The sequence below is a fragment of the Coenobita brevimanus genome, chromosome 29 (assembly GCF_032717465.1).
Source record: "Coenobita brevimanus isolate Jiangsu-jjx chromosome 29, ASM3271746v2, whole genome shotgun sequence".
In the NCBI taxonomy this organism is placed as follows: domain Eukaryota; kingdom Metazoa; phylum Arthropoda; class Malacostraca; order Decapoda; family Coenobitidae; genus Coenobita; species Coenobita brevimanus.
This window is the reverse complement of record NC_136982.1, coordinates 34,167,735-34,188,396: the sequence shown is the minus strand read 5'-3', so window position 1 is coordinate 34,188,396 and position 20,662 is coordinate 34,167,735.

Below are 20,662 nucleotides of genomic sequence, written 5' to 3'. Positions count from 1 at the left end.
GTGAGTTATTACTGTTTATTATTACTGTGAAATAAGTAAGTGTTTGGCTTGAGTACTGTGTATCATTACTGTTTATTAATACTATGAAAAAAGTAAGTGTGAGGATTGACTACTATCATTTCTGATTACCATTCCTGTGAAAGAAGTAAGTATGAGGTTTGAGTACTGTGGAATCATACTGTTTATTATTACCGTGAAAGAAGTAGGTGTGAGGACAGAGTACAGTGTCATTACTGTGAAAAAAGTGCTATGATCTACTGTAGTTTGCTGAAGTACCCAGGACTGTCAGGACACAGGATCTGTGAGCCGTATTTCGGGTGGCATAGGAGACTTTCGTGGCACCTGCTCCATAGCGATTTATTTTGCATGTAACACCTTAACATTGTCTGATATGCTGTTTATGTCATTTTATTAACGAACATACATGGCGATGTTGAGGTTTAATCTGCAGAATAAATAGCAAAGGAAGAGATGTTAGGAAGTATCCCCAAGCCAAGCAGAATACACCCCAATATTAAAGCCTGGTAGTTTGGTAACGTGTGTGGTAACGAAGGAGCTGAAATAGTGTCCATTAACTGAGATTTGTTTCTGACACTTGGGTCTCTCCTGACCTGAATAAAATCCTTTGACGGTACCCAGTATATGGCGAAAAGCACGTCCTCTGATTGGTAAGTACGGTAACGTCATTTTACACCTGCGGTCGAGAAGCTGGACATTTTTTTTTTTTTTGTCCGACTCTGGGCATAGGCTTCACAGCCTGCTATCAAGGCCCAGTAGTCCTCCTACATACCATACACCTCTACATGTCACCAGTTCGGCGCTAACACCCACCGTCCATATTGAATACATGCTAGGGCTGTCTCATATAGGACTGGTGTATTGGTATTAGCGGGGGTATTTTTAGGGTGTTATATTTTAATCAACTGTGTGTGTGTGTGTGTGTGTGTGTGTGTGTGTGTGTGTGTGTGTGTGAGGCATGCTTGGGTTGTTCTTTTTTTTTTTTTATTAATTTATCATATCCTGTGTTGTTTTATTGCATGTGTTGTGACTGATAGTAATGTGTCCTAGATTATCACTTGGGGTGATTTAGCACTTTGACCAAATTGGTTACTTGTATTGGTCTTTTGTTGTTACAGTTGTGGTGTTTTGTTAGGTATTGTTGTACTTTAACATGTTTCATTGTAATACTGTTGATAATGGTGGGTTTGGATGATAGTGCTACTGTGAATTTAGTGTTCTGGTTGCGTGATAGTTGTATCGTTGTTAATTCTTGTTTTGGTGTCGAATGGAATCGTGATAATTCTAGTGTTGGTGTTGGCGTTAGTTTTAGTTTTAGTGATTAATCGATAAACCCATCAGAAAAATCTCACGATTCTGCAAGAGCTGCCGTCACGTCAACCACTGTATGTCTCTGTGACTCACCTATCTTCATGAATGCTTGCTTTAGTGTCAGCCTACAGATCTTCTCCATGATTCGATTTCATTTAATTGCAACCATAATTATTTTGTACAGTTACAGGGGCATGAAAAGGGTTATCTGTAGTCATCATTATGATAGTTGTTTCAGCAGGAACATAGTTGTAATCAATCTCGTCACTATGATGATAATGTCTTTATGTTGTTTGTACTTTTTCCAGACGATATTTTTTTCTGCATGGGAGTCGGGATTTTGGTTAAAACCATTTGGTGCTGGCATAATTAAAGTGACGCCATCGTACTGAAGGGATCTCTTCTATGTTGAAATAGCGTGGTCTTCAGTGGAAAGGAAAAATAGTACAAAAGAGAGGAATGGAGAATTTCTTAAGTCTCTCTAAAGCTAATCAGCATCGTCTGGCGGTGGCAAGAAAAAAATGGTACTGAAGGATTTAACAGTGATGACAATGCCTATGACCAAGTCCCTGGTTCCCCACTTACAAGGCGACCATCCTGAGCCTTTCAGCCTTCGTCCCCACCTCCATCCCGCTCACCCTCTCTGTCTCACTCCCAGACACTCTCTCGCTCCCCTTATCTTGTGTTCACGTCCTGCCTTAATACCTTGCAGTCCTTTCATCCCTCTGTCCTTGCTCCCCTCTCATCATCTGCCCTCCTCCTCGCTCTTTGTCCTCATCCTCACTTGTACTTATCTCTCTCTCTCTCCCTTTCGCTTTTGGTCTTCTTTCCTCAGTCTTACTCCTGTTTCAGTCTTTGCGCTCTCTTGCTTTCAAGTTTCAACTCTCTAACCTCATTCTTACCACTGTACCGTCTGTCCTTTGTCCTCAGCCCCATTCTTTGTCCGGTTTTTAATCCCTTACTGTCTGCCCTCTGCTCTCCCTTCATCCCTCACCTTTCCCTGTAGAGTTGCCCATCTGCTGTATGGAGAACAGCTGTTATGTATGGCCCTGTCTCATCAGCTACCTTCCTTCAGTCTCACTCTTCGCCGCAGTGTTGCGTCTCTTTACCAGTGCTGTTACACAGTGTATTACTTTTCTAACTTTGTTTCTCTGGGTGCACGAAGCACCCATCTGTCTAAAAATTTTCATCCCATTTCTGTCCGACTCTCTGTTTCTGAAATTACTGGTATTCTCATTTTTTATTAACACAAATGGTCAACTCTGGAACAATCCCCGTGTGCCTGTGTTCAGACATCGCAGATTGAATGATCCTTGTTTCTGTTCTCTATTGTTTGACTTTCTCTGGATGGGATGTTTATTCCAGGCTTCTAGGAATTGCTTTTTTTTTTTCTTTCTTTTTTTTTTTTTTTTTCATAAGCGACATATCCTGTCTCGCCCTCACTCACTGTCATCCCTATCTCACACACCTCACTCAGTCTCACTCTCACCCTCTCCCTCAGTCGTGTTCACTTTACCCTTTTACCAGTCCTCACCCTTACTTTCGCCTTGACTCTCCTGTCTTTCGCAGCCTTGGTCATGTACCCCCTCACCCAGCTGCCTGTCTTTATCTTCAGCCTTACCTTCTTTCCCACCACTCACACACAGCTGTCGCTATATCGCTTTCACCTCTTGCCCTCTCACTCTGTCTTCTCCGTACACTGCATCTGCCTGTCCTCGCCCTCACTTTCATCTATCTTTAGTTTCACCGTCACCCTCTCCCTTAGTGGTGTATCCGTTCCCCAGGTGGCAGTACTCACTTCACTAGCACTCACTCTCACACCTAATACTCACTTCACTCCCACTCACTCTCACACCTAATACTCACTCTCACATCTCATCTTTATTCTCACCTCACTGTCATCCTCTTCCCTACCCACTGTCCATGTGCCAGTGCTCACCTTAGTTTATTTTAGCTCCTTTAACCCAGAGGCGTAACACCCTCTGATTATAGTCCCTGCCACCACGCCACAACACTCATCCCTCACCCCTTCACCCCTAAGCCTGAAGCCTTCAGTCTCAGCCCTCACCTCTCAGCCGTCAGCTCAGACTTCAGCCTCAGCCCCCACACCCCAGCCCTCTAAACCATTTATTCCAAGCCGTACCCACTACATGGAGAAGCTCGGAAAAGTATTGTGAAGGATAACAATTATGTCAACAATTTGATACAAATCAAGCGGTGAACATCTGGAAGAACTGAATCTGTTTACCTTAATAGAACATAGACTATGAGGGGATTTATTCCAAGTATACAAAATTATTAAAGGATATGAAAATATGATTGTCAAAAAATACTTCCAGTAGACCAGTCGAATTATACAACCGGTATTTGATGTAAAATATGTGGTAAACGATTCCAGTCACATGGAGTGAAGATGTTCTTCTTCAGTGGAGTTATAAACAAATAAACAAAAAAAAACTGCTCTGCTGTGTGATAAACTGTATTACCGTACTTACATTGAACTTTCAGCTGGATAAGTATTTGACTTGTAATCCCCAGCTAAACTTGTTCACTCCTGACTATTACATTTCTGACATGTAATGCCTCCTGCAGTACAAAACATGGACAGCAACCGCCTAACTGAATCTTTATGTACCTAAGGTTGACGGTGTCACTTTTGCTTACTGGTTAAAAGAGTATGAAATATGTTGTCCTTTTATCATTTCCTGTTGGAGCTACAAGAGCTTTCATGTGCTCTATGATGGTACTCCTCATTTGAGCATACCATCTTCGGGTGAAAGCATTGGTGGGTGGAGGAAGCCTTCCCGTATGGAACAGACACCTTAACTTGAACTTACCTGCCAACAAACGATCTCGAAAGGACCAATAGGTCTGACGCTGTTTTCTTTCTTTTGTGCTCCTTTGCGCCCATACGTTCTCAGCTTTTTGTCTAAGCCCACACCTACCATCTCTCCGTCCTGTCCTGTGCCACAGCAGCCCTCACCCACCAGCCCTCACCCACCAGCCCTCATCTCCAGCCCTCACCCACCAGCCCTCATCCCACAGCCCTCACCCACCAGCCCTCATCCACTAGCCCTCACCCACCAGCCCTCATCCCACAGCCCTCACCCACCAGCCCTCATCCCACAGCCCTCACCCACCAGCCCTCATCTCCAGCGCTTAATTTTCTATATTATCCAGCTCATAAAATTTGGTTGTCCTTTGTAAATTTTCATTCTCTCCTCGTGCCCAGCCTTCATGCCCCAGCCCCCAGCCCTCAGACCCCCACTACCAAGCTTTCAATTCACAGCCCTCAGTCCCCAGCCCCCAGACCCCAACTATCAGCCCTCAAACCCCCATGCCCCACACCCCAAGGTCCCAGCTCCCAGCCCTCATTCCACAGCCCCAACCGTCATCCCACAGCCCTCAGACTTCAGCCATCATCCCACAGCCCCCATCCCTCAGCCCCCATCCCCCAGTCCTCAGCTCCCATCCTCCAGCCTCAGCCGCCCGTTCCAGTCCCTCAGCCTTTACCTCTCAGTCCTCAGCCCCAAGCCCTCAGCCATCAGTCCCCATTCCCCAGCCCTCAGCCATCAGTCTCCATTCCCCAGCCCTCAGCCATCAGTCCCCATTCCCCAGCCCTCAGCCATCAGTCCCCATTCCCCAGCCCTCAGCCATCAGTCCCCATTCCCCAGCCCTCAGCCATCAGTCCCCATTCCCCAGCCCTCAGCCAACAGTCCCCATTCACCCAGCCCTCAGCCATCAGTCCCCATTCCCCAGCCCTCAGCCATCAGTCCCCATTCCCCAGCCCTCAGCCATCAGTCCCCATTCCCCAGCCCTCAGCCATCAGTCCCCATTCCCCAGCCCTCAGCCATCAGTCCCCATTCCCCAGCCCTCAGCCATCAGACCCCATTCCCCAGCCCTCAGCCATCAGTCCCCATTCCCCAGCCATCAGTCCCCATTCCCCAGCCATCAGCCATCAGCCCCCATTCCCCAACCCTCAGCCATCAGTCCCCATTCCCCAGCCCTCAGCCATCAGCCAGCATTCCCCAGTCCTCAACCATCAGCCCTCATTCCCCAGCCCTCAGTCCCGAACCCCAGTCCCCATTCCCAGTCCCCAGGCTCATCCAAGTATTTCCCTTGAGTTGCGGCTTCAGGAACCAATTTGTGTCTTTATAATTTGATATAGTTTCTCGGGGAGGCATGGAGAGAGAGAGAGAGAGGTGGGAAGGTGATGAGTGAGAAAAGCAAGGAATAATAGGGATAGTGAGAAAGGAAGGGAAGGAGAGAGAAAAACGATTGAGGAAGTGTGTGTGTGTGTGTGTGTGTGTGTGTGTGTGTGTGTGTGTGTCCAGCGTAATGTATTCCATTAGTTTATTCTCTTACTTTGTTTCCATAATAAGTCTTGCCTCTTTGTGTCATGATTCTCTCTCGCACGTCCTTCTACCCTTTTTCCTTGTCTTCCTTTCCATTTCCGTCGTTTGGTTTATTTGTTCTCTCTCTTCCTCGATCTTCCTCTTGTTTCCATCTTTCCTTCTCCTGGTGTTGCTTTTCTGTCTTTTATCTTCTTTATTTTCCAGGTCCTTCGCTTCCTCTTCTCCTTTTTATACTGTCTCCGACACTCTCCTGTCGCCCTTCTCTCTCGTCATCCTGTTGAATTTTCTCTTCCTCTTGTTTTCTTTCGATTTTCCCTCTTCCTCTGTTCTTCCGCACTTTCTTTTCCACTCCTCCTCCTCCTCCTCTTCGTACTACTACTACTACTACTACTATACGCTTCCATGGTTCACCATTTTCTGTCGCCTTCCTGCCCTTTCAGATCGTTTCCTCCGCCGTCTTTGTTGGTGTTCGTCTTTTGTTTTCTTTCTTTTTTTCATTAGCTGTTCTGTTTTGTTCCCATTCCATTCTCAGACATTTTTTTTTTTATCTTTTTCATTCTTTTTCTGCTTTCGTTTGTTTTCTTTACTAATATAGTTTTATCAGCTTTTAACATAGTTATTTTGTCACTATTTCTGTATTTCTCATGGTTTTCTCTCTTATTCGTTTATTCTTCTTTCTTGTCTTTCCACGTCAGCGTTTATATTTTTTTTCAACCTTGTTTTCTCTCATTTTCTATACTCTATTTTTTGTTTTGTTTTTTGTTTTTTTCAGCCCTTCTTTCTCTTTCGTTTTTTCTCTTCTCCAGTATTTTCCTCTCCCCTCCCATTCTTCTCTACATGTCTTTTTTTTTTTTTTTCCGTACCCTAATTTTCCTCTCCTTACTCTCAGCCTTTCTTCCCTTAACATCCATCCTTTCCCCCCTTTACTCTCCTCCTTGCATCACTTCCCTTGCTTCTCCCTCACACCTTCCCCTTAGCATCCACCTTTCTTCTCACCATTTCTCCACTTCCTCTACCCCTCTCCTCCCTCACCTCTCCCCTCACCCCATTCCCCTCACCCCACTTCCCTCACCCCACTCCTCTTCCTTCCCCTCTGCCATTTTATTGTCTCCCCCATTCCTTTCTTCTCCCCTATCTACTTACTCTCTCTCCTATACTTCACTGCCTCTGATTTTCCCATCTGCTTCTTCCCCCTCTACCTCTTCCTTCCCTCTCTACCTCTTCCTTCCCCTGGCTCCCTACCTCCAAGAGGCGAACCCTGTTGCCCAGTCAGCAACTGAGAGAGAGAGAGATACCTCCGTGTCTGTGCCTCCTCTTTCTACCCTCTCTCTCCTTTTTCTTTCATTTCTACCCTTCTTTACTGTGTTTCTAGTTCTTTCTTGTTGATTTACTGCCTCGGCTTTAAGTCTGATTTCCTTATATCACTTTTATCCCAGTTTCTTCCATGCATATCTTAATTCCCCCCCCCCCTCTCTCTCTCTCTCTCTCACATGGATTCCACTCAACCCCGTTACTCTGAGGACGTAGTTTTTTTTTATTTTTTATTTTTTTGTAATATTTTTGCGAAAACACAATGTCACCTTCATGGTCACTTTTCATACTGAAGGTGTTGGATACAGGCTTCATTAACCCCTTCACTGCCAGGATGTTCTCGCAAGTTGAGTAAAATCGTCGGTAGGTACAAGAATAAACTGGAAAATATGTCATTGGACTGAAGGCGTTGTGTCTTCCTTTCCCACTCATTCTCTTCTCTCATCTCCATTTTCTTCTCTTTTTCATGTTTCCCTCTCTTGTAGCTCCCCTTCCAGTGTTCTTAATACTTTCCTACTTCACTTTCTCCCGTCTCTCTCCTTGCCTTGGCTGCCTTTCTTCTCTCCATCGTTCTATCTTCTCTCTTCCCCTCTTTTTCCCTATTTCTGCCCCGCTCTCTAGTCTTCTTCCCTCCTTCCTTTCTGTTCTCCTTAACTTCCTTTCTTCTCGTTTTCCCTCCATATCTCTCCTTACCCTAGCTGCTTCACTGCCTCATACTTCCCTCCTCTTTGTCTCCGCCTCCCTGTCTCCTCGTTTGAGTCTGGGGGATGTAGTGTAGGAGGCATTGGAGGCTGGATACACCTCCCCCTTAGCGATATACTTAGCATTTTACACTTAACATTCTCTTATGTATTGTTTACTTCGTTTAAATGTGAAAATAATTTCCATCAACAACATATTAGGGGTGTAATGTGCAGTGTTGCGATCTCTCCAGTGACAATAAAACTCGACACTAATATAACAAAAGCAAAACAAATAGATTCCCCCGTCCATCATTCCCTCCAGCCGAGACCTGCAATAAAAGAAAATGGCCTGCAAATGATATAAGGAAGGATCAACGAAAACCACATGTACACAGTAGTAATCTGTAAGGGAAACCAATGTCTGGTGTATAGTGATATCCTCCATGATCTGGATGGGGGAATCATTAACTCCATCGTGATCGGGACAACTCTAGTATATTATTACGAAACGCTAGATTATATCATTCATTTGCGAGTGAACCATGTAACCATGAAAAAATTGGTATGTCAGATTTTGTTATTTTCCAGACGGCTGGCTGGTGATGGGAAGAAAGGTGGTAATCCAAGTGACTGTACATGTTAGTTGTGTATTACAGTCTGTTACACCATATGGCAGCTGCCATATGGTGTAACAGACTGTAATACACAACTAACATCTGTATCGAAGAAGAAATGCGTAACCTTATGTAATTGGAAGCGTAAAGTAATAATTGTTAGCCATTCCATCAGGTGTAATTCGACCGGTCTGTTCTGAAGTATTTATTATAGCGTTTTTTTTTTTTTTTTTTTTTTTTTTTTTTTTTTTTTTTAATATAACAGGATTGCCTACCCGTTTCAGCTGTTAATGGCCATGTGTAGTACTGCTGGAGGGTCGATTTGATTAACTACGAAGGAGACTCGTTCTTTACCTGCACATATAATTTCATGCAGCCACAACGCTGTATTCATTGGGAGCGTCGTAGTTCCATCATGTAAAACCAGACCGACAATTCTTGCTATACATAGCTTGCCGTATCCTTTGAATATTTTATGCCCTTGAAATAAATTTTCTCGTAGTCCCTGCCCTTCGTATCATCCCTCCTTCATTGCTTTTGTTCCTCCGTAATTCTTTTATCTCCGATCCTTTTCTACCTCTTCATATCCCAGTCCATTCATGTCTCTCCGTATATTTCTCCCTCATTCCTCCTTTTTCTTTGTTTTTTCCATCCATCCCTTTCGCCTCTCCATGATCTCATTTCCCCTCCTTTTTCTCTGCTTTCCTCTGTCCTTCTCTTTCCTCCCTTTGCTTCCCTATCCCTCTCCTCCCCAACATATCCCTTTCCTCTCCCCTCCCTCTCTTTGCACCCCTCCCTTTCCTGCTTTCCATGTCTCCCTCTCCACCTCCTTCCTCCCTTATCCCTTCCAGCCCATCTTGTCTTCATCCCCCTCTTTACCCTCCTTTTTTCCTTACCGTCTCCCTGTACTTACCCTCCCCTCTCCTCACCCTCCCTCTCCTCGTTCAAACCTTACATTTCTCAGCTCCTCCTTCCTATTTCCCTGCCCCCTCCATCCCTTATTCCTCCCCCCACCCTCCTTCCATCCTCTTACCATTCCTTACTCTTCGTTCCACCCTCTCCTTAACCTCCCTCTCCTCTCCTTACCTTCACTCTCCTCTTCCTTCCCATATCCCTCCCAGTACCTCTCCCTTATCGTTTTCCACTCCCCTTCGCGGCCACCACCTGTTGCGTGTGACAGCTGAGCCGGAGCCAAGTCAGCCTTATAGCCTACTCCACCTCACCCCCCCCCCCACACACACACACCCCGCACACACACTCACTTCCGTAACTCAGACTTACATGCACTTATGAAACACACACATACACACACACACACACACACACACACACACACACACACACACACACACACACACACACACACACACACACACACACATGATAAGTCTGCTTTAAGAGCTTACATTTTTCGTGTTGGCAGACAAGTAAAGTGCGGTAATTATTCTACAGTCATCATAACACAGTTTTGCTTTACTAGTCGTTATTATTTCCTCATTACCTCTTCCTTTTCCTCTTATGTTTATCCTGCTCCCCAGTTGTTCTCTTCTTCCCTTCTTTATATTGTGTATCTCCTTCTTCCCTTTTCCTTTCTTCCTCCCCTCTTTATTCTTCGTTCCGTCTGTCTTCCTTCTTCCTGTCTTTTCTACCCTCTTTATTCATTGTTTCATCTTTTTCTTTCTTCTTCCCTCTCTTCTTCCCCTCATGTTTTTCTTTTCCAACTTTTTTTTCCCATTCCTTTATTCCTCCCCTCATTATTCCCTCTTCCATCTCCTTCTTCCCTCTTTATTCCCTCTTCCATCTCCTTCTTCCCTCATTATTCCCTCTTCCATCTCCTTCTTCCCTCATTATTCCCTCTTCCATCTCCTTCTTCCCTCATTATTCCCTCTTCCATCTCCTTCTTCCCTCTTTATTCCCTCTTCCATCTCCTTCTTCCCTCTTTATTCCCTCTTCCATCTCCTTCTTCCCTCATTATTCCCTCTTCCATCTCCTTCTTCCCTCTTTATTCCCTCTTCCATCTCCTTCTTCCCTCTTTATTCCCTCTTCCATCTCCTTCTTCCCTCTTTATTCCCTCTTCCATCTCCTTCTTCCCTCATTATTCCCTCTTCCATCTCCTTCTTCCCTCTTTATTCCCTCTTCCATCTCCTTCTTCCCTCTTTATTCCCTCTTCCATCTCCTTCTTCCCTCTTTATTCCCTCTTCCATCTCCTTCTTCCCTCTTTATTCCCTCTTCCATCTCCTTCTTCCCTCTTTATTCCCTCGTAATTCAAGAGGGAACCGGCGATGCATTGGTTAGCACATCTAATTCGCGACTGGAAGAACCATTGGTCGATTCTCTGGCCGATCAGACTTGTGGACATAGTTTGTTTCCCCTTCGTCCTTCTTCAACAAGCAGTATAATGGGGACCTGGATGGACTATCGACTGTTGCAGGACGTATTCAAGGGGAAGATTGGGACTTAGCAAAAGTTGATTGTCTTCCTTAATGACCTTCAGGCAGGCGATAAAAAGTCGGTAATTGAAGCCGCCCGTGTTTTCTTTGTTAACATCTTTCTTTCTCTTTTTTCTCTCTGTTTTTTCCAGCTTTGTATTATGTCGCTTTTCCTTTCCTCTTCTCATTATCGTCCACCTCCCGTTACTGTTTCACATGTTGTCTGTATTTATTATTTATTTACCTTTTCATTTACTTATTTGTTCATACTTGTTTTTGTACCCGGTGGCTGTATGTGGGGATTACCTACTACTTAGCGTATATCTGTTGGCTAATCCAGCACAGCCAGACCATACTGCTGTTACTGGAAATTTGTTTGGTCCAGGTTGTTGTGACGGCATGATCATAACAGGGTGGCTGACTTTGAACACACACACACACACACACACACACACACACACACACACACACACACACACACACACACACACACACACACACACACACACACACACACACACACACACACACACACACACACACACACACACACACACACACACACACACACACACACACACACACACACACACACACACACACACACACACACGAATTTCCAATAAACAAACATGCAGGCTTTCATACTCGGACATGCACCACTCTTTCGTTCGCACAATATCCCATGCAGAACATTCTCCTGTCCAGCTCTGACCTCCCCTGCCCTGTCCTATCCTGCCCTCTTCTGCCCTGCCCTCTTCTGCCCTCCATTCCCCTGGTATTGCCCTTGTGTTATCTGCCCTGCCTTGCCCTGCCCTCGTATGCTCTCTCCTCCTCTTTCTTCTTGCCCTGCCCTACCCTGCCCTGTCCTGCCCTGCACCGCATAGCCTTGTCCACCTCTCTCCCTGCCTTGTGCTGAATCGTCTTCCTCTCGCTCAGCTCCACTCTGCCCTTCTCTCTCTTGCCCTGCCCAGCCAAGCTCTGCCCTGCCCTGCCCTGCCCTGCCCTGTGCTGCCTTGCACCGTTTCGCCTCACGCAGCATTGCCCTGCCCTGCCTTACCCTACCTCGATCTGTCCTGCCTCGTCCCGCCCCAGCCCGCCCTGCTGTGCCTGCCCTGCCATCCGTGCCCTGCCAAAAGCCAATACCGGTATGGGGTGTTGTATGCCGGTGGAGAATAACTTTATCTGGCCATCCATCTGCATTACTGGCTGGGTTGGACATCTGCATTACTGGTTGGGTTGGACATCTGCATTACTGGCTGGGTTGGACATCTGCATTACTGGCTGGGTTGGACATCTGCATTACTGGCTGGGTTGGACATCTGCATTACTGGCTGGGTTGGACATCTGCATTACTGGCTGGGTTGGACATCTGCATTACTGGCTGGGTTGGACATCTGCATTACTGGCTGGGTTGGACATCTGCATTACTGGCTGGGTTGGACATCTGCATTACTGGCTGGGTTGGACATCTGCATTACTGGCTTGGTTGGACATCTGCATTACTGGCTGGGTTGGACATCTGCATTACTGGGTGGAATGGACCCCCCCCCTCCCTCTCTCTCTCTCTCTCTCTCTCTCTCACACACACACACACACACACACACACACACACACATACACACACACACACCAGACAGCAAGATTTGTTGAGAAGTGACAGATATTGCTATGAGAGAGAGAGAGAGAGAGAGAGAGAGAGAGAGAGTTGTGAAGGAGTGACAGGTGGTGGTGTGAAATGGAGTAAAGTGAGAAGAGGACAGTGAGAACACCGCACCTGTTGCTCTGTCTCTCTGTCTGTCTGTCTCTCTCTCTCTCTCTCTCTCTCTCTCTCCAGGTATTACTCTTTCCCCTCCCATACCTCGTCGCAAATGCTTCTTTTCACTTTTCCTCTCTGTTTTAATTTCCTCTCATTTTCCTCTCCCTACCCTTCGCCTTTCTTCCGTCAATATCCTTCCCTTCTTCCCTTTACTTCCTCCTCCTTTTATCACTTCCCCTTCCTTTATCTCACCCCTTCCCCTCGTATCCCTCTCTCCCCTTTTCCCATCTCTCTCCCTTCACCCATCTCTCTCCCTTCACCCACTCTTCCCCCCTTCCCCTATTTCTTTCCCAGTCCTCCCTTCAGGTCTCTCCCTACTCCCACCTTTCCTGCTTCCTTCCATCCCTTCTCCCCATTTCCTGTTACTTTCCCTCTCGTACCTGTTCTCTTCTTTCCCTCCCTTCATGCCCAGAGAGGAGAAACTTGTCGCCTAGTGAGAGAGAGAGAGAGAGAGAGAGAGAGAGAGGTAAATTAACGAGGCACTGAGGCCTGGAGATACTTCCTTCCTTAATTTCGTCTCTCTCTCTCTCTCTCTCTCTCTCTCTCTCTCTCTCTCTCTCTCTCTCTCTCTCTCTCTCTCTCCACATCCTTCGTTCTTTACCTCCATCATCGAGTTTTCCAACCGCACCTCCCCCCCTCTCCCTCTATTCCTCCCTCTCTCCTTCACTCACTCTGCATTCCTCAACTATCCAGTCTTTCCATTCCATCTTGTCTTTCCTTTTTCCCCTCCCTCTCTCCTTTCCTTCTTCCACTTCCCCATTTCCACTCCCTTTCTCCATTCCTTCTTCCACTTCGCTTTTTCCACTCCCTCTCTCCTTTCCTTCTTCCACTGCCCCTCTCCTTTCCTTCTTTCACTCCCTCTCCTTTCCTTCTTCCACTCCCTATCCTTTCCTTCTTCCACTCCCTCTCCTTTCCTTCTTCCACTCCCTATCCTTTCCTTCTTTCACTCCCTATCCATTCCTTCTTCCACTCCCTCTCCTTTCCTTCTTCCACTCCCTCTCACCTTTCCTTCTTCCACTCCCTCTCACCTTTCCTTCTTCCACTCCCTCTCACCTTTCCTTCTTCCACTCCCTCTCACCTTTCCTTCTTCCACTCCCTCTCTCATTTACTCCCACCCTTTTATAATTCCTCCATCATCATCATCATCAGACACCCTTGCTCCCCTCTCCCCCTCCTCCTCACATATATTCCAGCCACCCCTCTAAAAAAAAAAAAATGTCCTGTATTAAAGAATTAAATTACAGTGTTACCACTTTTAGCAGATGCCTGTGTTACTGTGCTGAACTAGATAATGTATCTTCTCTATACACTGTGAAAATTTGTTACCTGTGTGTGTGTGTGTGTGTGTGTGTGTGTGTGTGTGTGTGTGTGTGTGTGTGTGTGTGTGTGTGTGAGAGAGAGAGAGAGAGAGTCCACTATTCCAGTGTTGAGCGGTGATCATGTATTAGATAACAACAGTTTTATATTTTCTATTTTCCTGTAATGTTTTTGTTCTCCGTCACTGGAATGTTGTTGGAATGTGGATGAAAATCGTGTTGTGTTGTGAGTGCCGGATGTTTTAACCTATATATAGCTAGTGATTTATTTACGTGTGTGTGTGTGTGTGTGTGTGTGTGTGTGTGTGTGTGTGTGTGTGTGCTCTTCTCTTTTTTTTCTTATCTGTTCCCTTTGTTTTCTTTAGTACTTTCTTTTCCCCCATCCTCTCGCTCTCCATTCTCTGATTACCCTTATTGTAATTGTTTCGTGCCCCACACCTCCCCTTCGTATCCTGTCCACTTTCGCTCCTCTCATTAAGTCTTCCCATCACAGATTATATTTTGTCTTCCTCTCTCCTGCTGCTATTCTTCTCCATCCTCCTTCCTCATTCCTCCCTTCTCCTCCCCCTCCTGTTATCCTTCTTCCTCCTCTTTCCTCATTCCTCCCTTCCCCTCCCCCTCCCTGTTCCAAACCTCTTTCCATCAGCATCATTACATCCCATCACATAATCCTCTCATCTCCGCCAATCTCTAAATTGCTCTATTTCCTCCTATCGCTTTCCTCCTTTCACTTCTCCGTCGATCTTCACTTTTTCCCCTTCTCTTCCCCCCCCCCTCTCTCTCTCTCTCTCTCTCTCTCTCTCTCTCTTTCCTGTTCCTCATTTCTTCCTTCAGTCCGGAATTTTTCCTCTTCTCTTTTCCTTTCTTCCTCCCCTTCATCTCCTTTTTTCAGCGTATTCCTTCTTCCTTCATTTTTGTCACCCTTTTCCTCTCCCCTCCCTTACCTCCCCTCCACTGATCCTCTCCCCTCTCTTCCTTCTTCCAACTCGTCCTCGCCTCTCTCTCTCTCTCTCTGCCGCACCACCCCTGAATACACACACTGTGCACTGCAATTTCCTCGCCTCTCTCTCTCTCTCTCTCTCTCTCTCTCTCTGCCGCACCACCCCTGAATACACACACTGTGCACTGCAATTTCCACACTGTTGACAGACGCCCCGTCAACTCAACGTACCCGTGCATAACGACATGCATTAGTTATTTATTTATTCGATTATTCATTGTGCTTTACTACTTTCTCTTTCGGGTTATTCATACTGGTAGCTTATAGATAATGTATTATAGAATGTAGTTTTCCTTTTCAGTCTTTCCTATGAAATTTCCATGTCAGTTTTTCCAAGCTGCATGGTGGTTTTTCTCACTTTTTCTTGCCAGTTTTAGCTGGAGGGTTTGGAGGCGGGGGGAGCCTTCTTGCTTTACTATCCTTATCCTTCAGCATATAGAGTTAGATCTTGTAGTCATAGTCTACTCTGTACCAAACAGCCTCGAAAGGACCAGAAGGTCTGTTGCTGTTTGGTTTCCTTTGTACTCCTTTGTACTCTCTCTCTCTCTCTCTCTCTCTGTTTTATACTCATCTCTTTATCCTCTCCTCTTCCTTTGAATGAATCTTCGTCTCCCTCTTCCTGTTTCTCACCTCACCTTCTCCTCCAGTCCTCATCATCCTTGTACTTCCTTAGTTTTCCATCTCATTCTTTCCCCCACTTTTTTTCCTGCTCCTTTCTACCTCTCCTCTCCTTCCCTCTTTCCTCCTCTCCCGTTCCCCTTCCCCTCCCTTCCCGTCACCATCATTACATTCCACCACATTACCCTTTTCTCTTTCCTCTTCCGTCATTCCAGTTCTTCCATCTCTTCCTCTTCCTTCTACCATCCTTCACTCCTTTTCCTCATTTTCATTCATTCCTTTTCGTCAGTTCTTTTGGTCCTCCTCCTCCTCCTCCTCCTCCTCCTCCACACCATTTTTCCTTCGTTTTTCCTTTCAACCTTTCTCCATTCATGGTCATTTTTTTCCTTCGTCTCCTTCCTCACTCTCCTTGCTTCTCATTACTCCTTCCCAGAAGCATCAGTACATCCAGTCAGATTATCTTTCTCATCTCTCGCTCTCTCATTCACTCTCTTTCCTCATTATTCTCCTCCTTTGCCTCCTCTCCTATTCCTTTTTACGTATCGTCTTCTTCCTCTTCCTCTTCTTTTGTTTTTCTTCTTTTGTCCTCTTATCTCTTTCCTTCTGCTCACCTCTTCCTTCAGTCCTTCCCCCTCCTCCTTCCTCCTTCACTAACTTTCTCATCTCTGTCCTTGTCCTCCTCTTACCCTTTCTCCTCCTGCTTCCTCATTCCTTACATCCCACCCACCTCTAACCCTCTTTGCATTTTGTTTCCCTTCCTCTTCTTTCACCTCTCTGATCTTTTTCCCTTCTTTTCCCTCCATCCTCTTCCCTCCCAGTACCTCTTTCCTGTCAACATCATTACTTCCCTTCGGCCGTCTAAGTCTTGCTCTTTCTTCTTACATCTCCTCTCTCCTCTCCTTTCATTTCTATTCTCTTCTTTTCCTTCCATTACTTTTTGTTCTCTTCTCACGTTATCTTTTCACTTCTCCTTTTCTCTTCTCGTCTCGACTTCTCTTCTCCCCCTTTCTTCTCTCCTCTCCTCTCCCCATCTCCTCTCATTTCTTCACTTCTCTTCTCTTCTCAACTCCTCCCCTACCCTTTTCTCTTCTCCTCTCCTCTCTTCATTTCACTTCTCTTCTCCTTTCATGTCTCTACTCTTCTTATCTCTTCTCTTCTCATCTCTTCTCTTCTCTTCCTTCCAGCTTTCCACCTTCCCTTTTCGATCCTCCCTGCCTCCCCCACCCCCACCCCAACTCTTCGCCTCGGCCTCCCGTTTGACAATTTAGTTCAGTAATTACTCTGTGTGAGGCGACTGCTGGAAGGACAGCCCCAGAGAGAGAGAGAGAGAGAGAGAGAGAGAGAGAGAGGAATTGACATGGATGAGAATGGGGGAAGTGAGAGAGAGGTGAAGGGAATTGAGATGGAGGAGAATGAGGGGAGTGGGAAGGACGAAGTGAAATAAATGAAAAACTTAATGGAAGAAAAGAAAGGAGACCAATATAGATGGGGAGAAAGAAATTAGAGGAAAGAAATGAAGGGAGAGAAGAACAGTAAGAGGAATAAGGAGGGAAGAGAAAGGCGTGCCAGAGAAAGAAATGAGCGGAATAGATGTGGAGAAGAAAGAAGGGAGAAGAAGAGAGGAAATGAGAAAGAAGGAAGAGAAATTTGGATGGAGGGGAAAGTGGGGAGAGAAAGAGATGGTGGGGAAGTGAGGAGAGAGAAAGAGTGATGCAGGGGAAGAGGGAGAGAAATAGAGATGGAGGGAAAAGGTAGAGGGAAATAGTGGGGGGAAGAAGGCAGAGAATGAGATAAAAGGGATGAGGGGAGAGAAATAAAAATGGAGGGAATGAAAGGAAAGAAATAGAAATGGAGGGGTAGAGGGGATAGAATGAGATGGAAGGAAGGAGAGGAGGGAAATTGAGATGGAGGGGAAGAGGGGAGAGAAACTGAGATGGAAGGTGAGAGGGAAGGGAAATAGAGATAGGAGTAGGAAGGAAGAAGGGAAAAGAGGAATGAAGGTGAGAGCGAAAAGAGGAGAGAGAGAGAGAGAGAGAACAGTGATGGAAATAGATGGAGGAGGAAGAAAAGTGAGGGGAATACAGGAAAGTCTTACACGGGCCAGCTGGCCTACAGCAGGTATCCTCTTTTCTTATGTTCGTATGTAAGAGAAAGGAGGGAGAAGAAAGGAAAATGTGTGTGAGTGTGTGTGTGTGTGTGTGTGTGTGCGTGAGAGAGAGAAAAAAAAAAAACGGCCACTGTACGTAATTCATTAACAAGTAATTTGTCAGCAACCCAGCCAGTATTACACCTATATTCCCCGACGTATTGCACGTGTGAGACATTGATGTATTGCTGGTGTTATTGATGTATTATTTGAGGCATTGCAGGCTTGATTGACCTACTGGAGATATGATTGATTTAAATCACGTAATGCAAGTGTGATTGACTCATTGCATGTGTGACTTGCGTATCATGTGACGCATTGAAGCTGTAATTATCGTATTATTTGACGTATTGCAGGTGTGGTGAACGTATTATTTAACAACATGCTGTTGTGATTAACGTGTCATTTGATGCATTGGAGGTGTGATGCCCGTATTATGTATTGCAGGTGTGGTTGACGTATCAATTGTCGCCTTTTTCAGGTGTGACTGACATTATTTGTTGCATTGCATATGTAATTGAATGGTGCACTGCAAGTGTGATTGGGTAACGTTTCAGTCTGATTGATTAGCAAATTGCAGTTTTGCATTTGCATATAGTTGACTGGTGGACAGGAAGTGTAACTGATTAACATTTTAGGTCTGAGTGATTGACGTATTGTAGTCTTGATTGGTGTACTATAGGTATGTTTGACTGAAACATTGTAGTTGTGATTACTGTAGGGATTTTTCCATGAAGCCACACCAATATACCAACAACTATTCTTTTACGAATATTTACATGTGGCTCCCAGGAGTTGAGCTACTTCAACTGTAGTCAGCGATGGGTTAGACTAAAATAGTTTAGGCCTATACTCCTTTGAGATACTCACCTTAGTCGCTATCTGGATAGTTTATCACTCATATAAGATAACTTTCACATTTATAGATACCAGGGGGCCCCTTCTGAGTTAAACTGTGCATTATTTCTTTTATTTATAATGTTAAATAATTATCTACGCTAAAGAATGTTTACGTAATGTTATGTGTAATGTAAAGTAACTGCTTGGAGCACAAACGACTTACTGAGTGAGGACCATCAGACTGTGGGACGTAAATGATTTGGTCCTGTACTGATAATTAACTGAAATACATTCGGTTACAAGATTCACCAACATGCCAACCTGTAGCTTTCAGTTGAACCAGAGCTTCCACTGTGGCCACACCTCACACAGTGATTAATTTTAGTATTATTGCACAGCTGAACAATGTAATATTTCCAAAGTCCATTATTACATACATTATTGTGAGAGTTAGGACACGACACGGATTCCAAACAGTGCCAGTGGCGGGACTTGCACCATATGTGTGATGCAACGCCTGATAACCGCCCACCACCATATTAATTATGTACCCCATTAATTATTGCTGTATTTATTGATAACCAGTCATGTTTTAGCAGTTATGGGTTGGAGCAAAATGGAGTAGCGTTACCACCTATGGAAACATCGAAACAAAATGTTAGAATGTCTCGTTTGGTCCAGTCATATATGACTGTTATAATATTTCTGTCAAATAATGCATTTTACTAAATATATATTTATCCTTTTTTCAGGTAATAAGTTGTGCAGTGCCTGTGTCTACGTATGTAAGTATGATATGTGTCCACTCAGTAGTTGTTGTCTCAGTCAATGGTTTTGTCCACTCAGTAGTTGTTGTCTCAGTCAATGGTTTTGTCCACTCAGTAGTTGTTGTCTCAGTCAATGGTTTTGTCCACTCAGTAGTTGTTGTCTCAGTCTATGGTTTGTCGGTCTTTTCACTAATTAACACTCCTGATGGAAAGCTTGAGAGTAATGCGGGTTGAAGAATAAACAGCCAAGGTCACAGGGCAAGGTCAGAGCTCCGGATCACGTGTAAACATCAGCGTTAAAAGTTTTAATTAAGTTTAGATTAAACTTAATGGAAGTGTATAGGGTCAGGCAAGGAAGAAGGGAATCGATTTTAAGAACACTGAGTCAACGGTCAGGGTCACAGGGCAAGGCCATATTCCACCCATGTGTGTCTGTGCAACCCAGGTAACTACAACAGTTTTCATCTGATTTAGAATAAACCCGTTGGAAGGTTTGGTAGTCAGCCAAGAACAATAGGTCAAAGGTCAAGGTCACATGACAAGGCCAGCTTAAACAGTTTTTATCCAGTTTGCAGTAAACATTGCGAAAGGATTAAGAGTAAGACAAGCACGAAGAGATTCGAGTTGGAGAACAATTCGTCAAAGGTCACGGTCACAGGGCATGGTCAAATATTTAATAAATGTAGCTCATACAGTTTTGATATGATTTAGGCCAGACTTGGTGGACATACTGAGGGTCAGACAATAATGAAGAGATTTGGTTGTGAGAACTGCTGCTCATACGTAAAGTCGCAGTGCAGGATCAACCCAAACAGTTTTTATCCCGTTTGGGCCACACTTCGTGGAAGGGTTGAAGGCCTGACAAGGATGAAGATGGCTCGATTTGGAGACAGTTGGTTTAAAGACAGGGTCATGTGGCAAAGTAAAATGTTAGACATTTAGACCAGTCGTAGGACTCGGATGTTGCACTTTAAGTTTTATGCACCTTGGGAGAGGCCTCAAGTATTAGAGCGGAAGAAAACAATTTCAATTAATTCCTCACGGCGAGGGGACTTTCCTGAGCTTATTTCAGTCCTTTGGTGGCAGCAGGAGTAAACTACAAAATCATCTTACTGAAGGAATTAACCATTTTCGACTTTATAACATTGGATAGCAGCACGTACTCCTCTCTCCTCGAACCATCCCTCGCTCCTCACAATATCCTCCTCACTCCACAACATCTCTCTCACTCACCACAACACCCCATACTGTTCAGCACAGTTCTATCACACACACACACACACACACACACACACACACACACACACACCGCTCGCTGGCTCAGTGGTAGCGTTCTTGCTTGCCATCTGGTAGACGGGAGTTCGCGCCTCGCTCAGGTTGCGAAAAGTTTCACTGACGAAGTGGGTGGTTACTGTCCCCCTTGAGCAAGGGGACG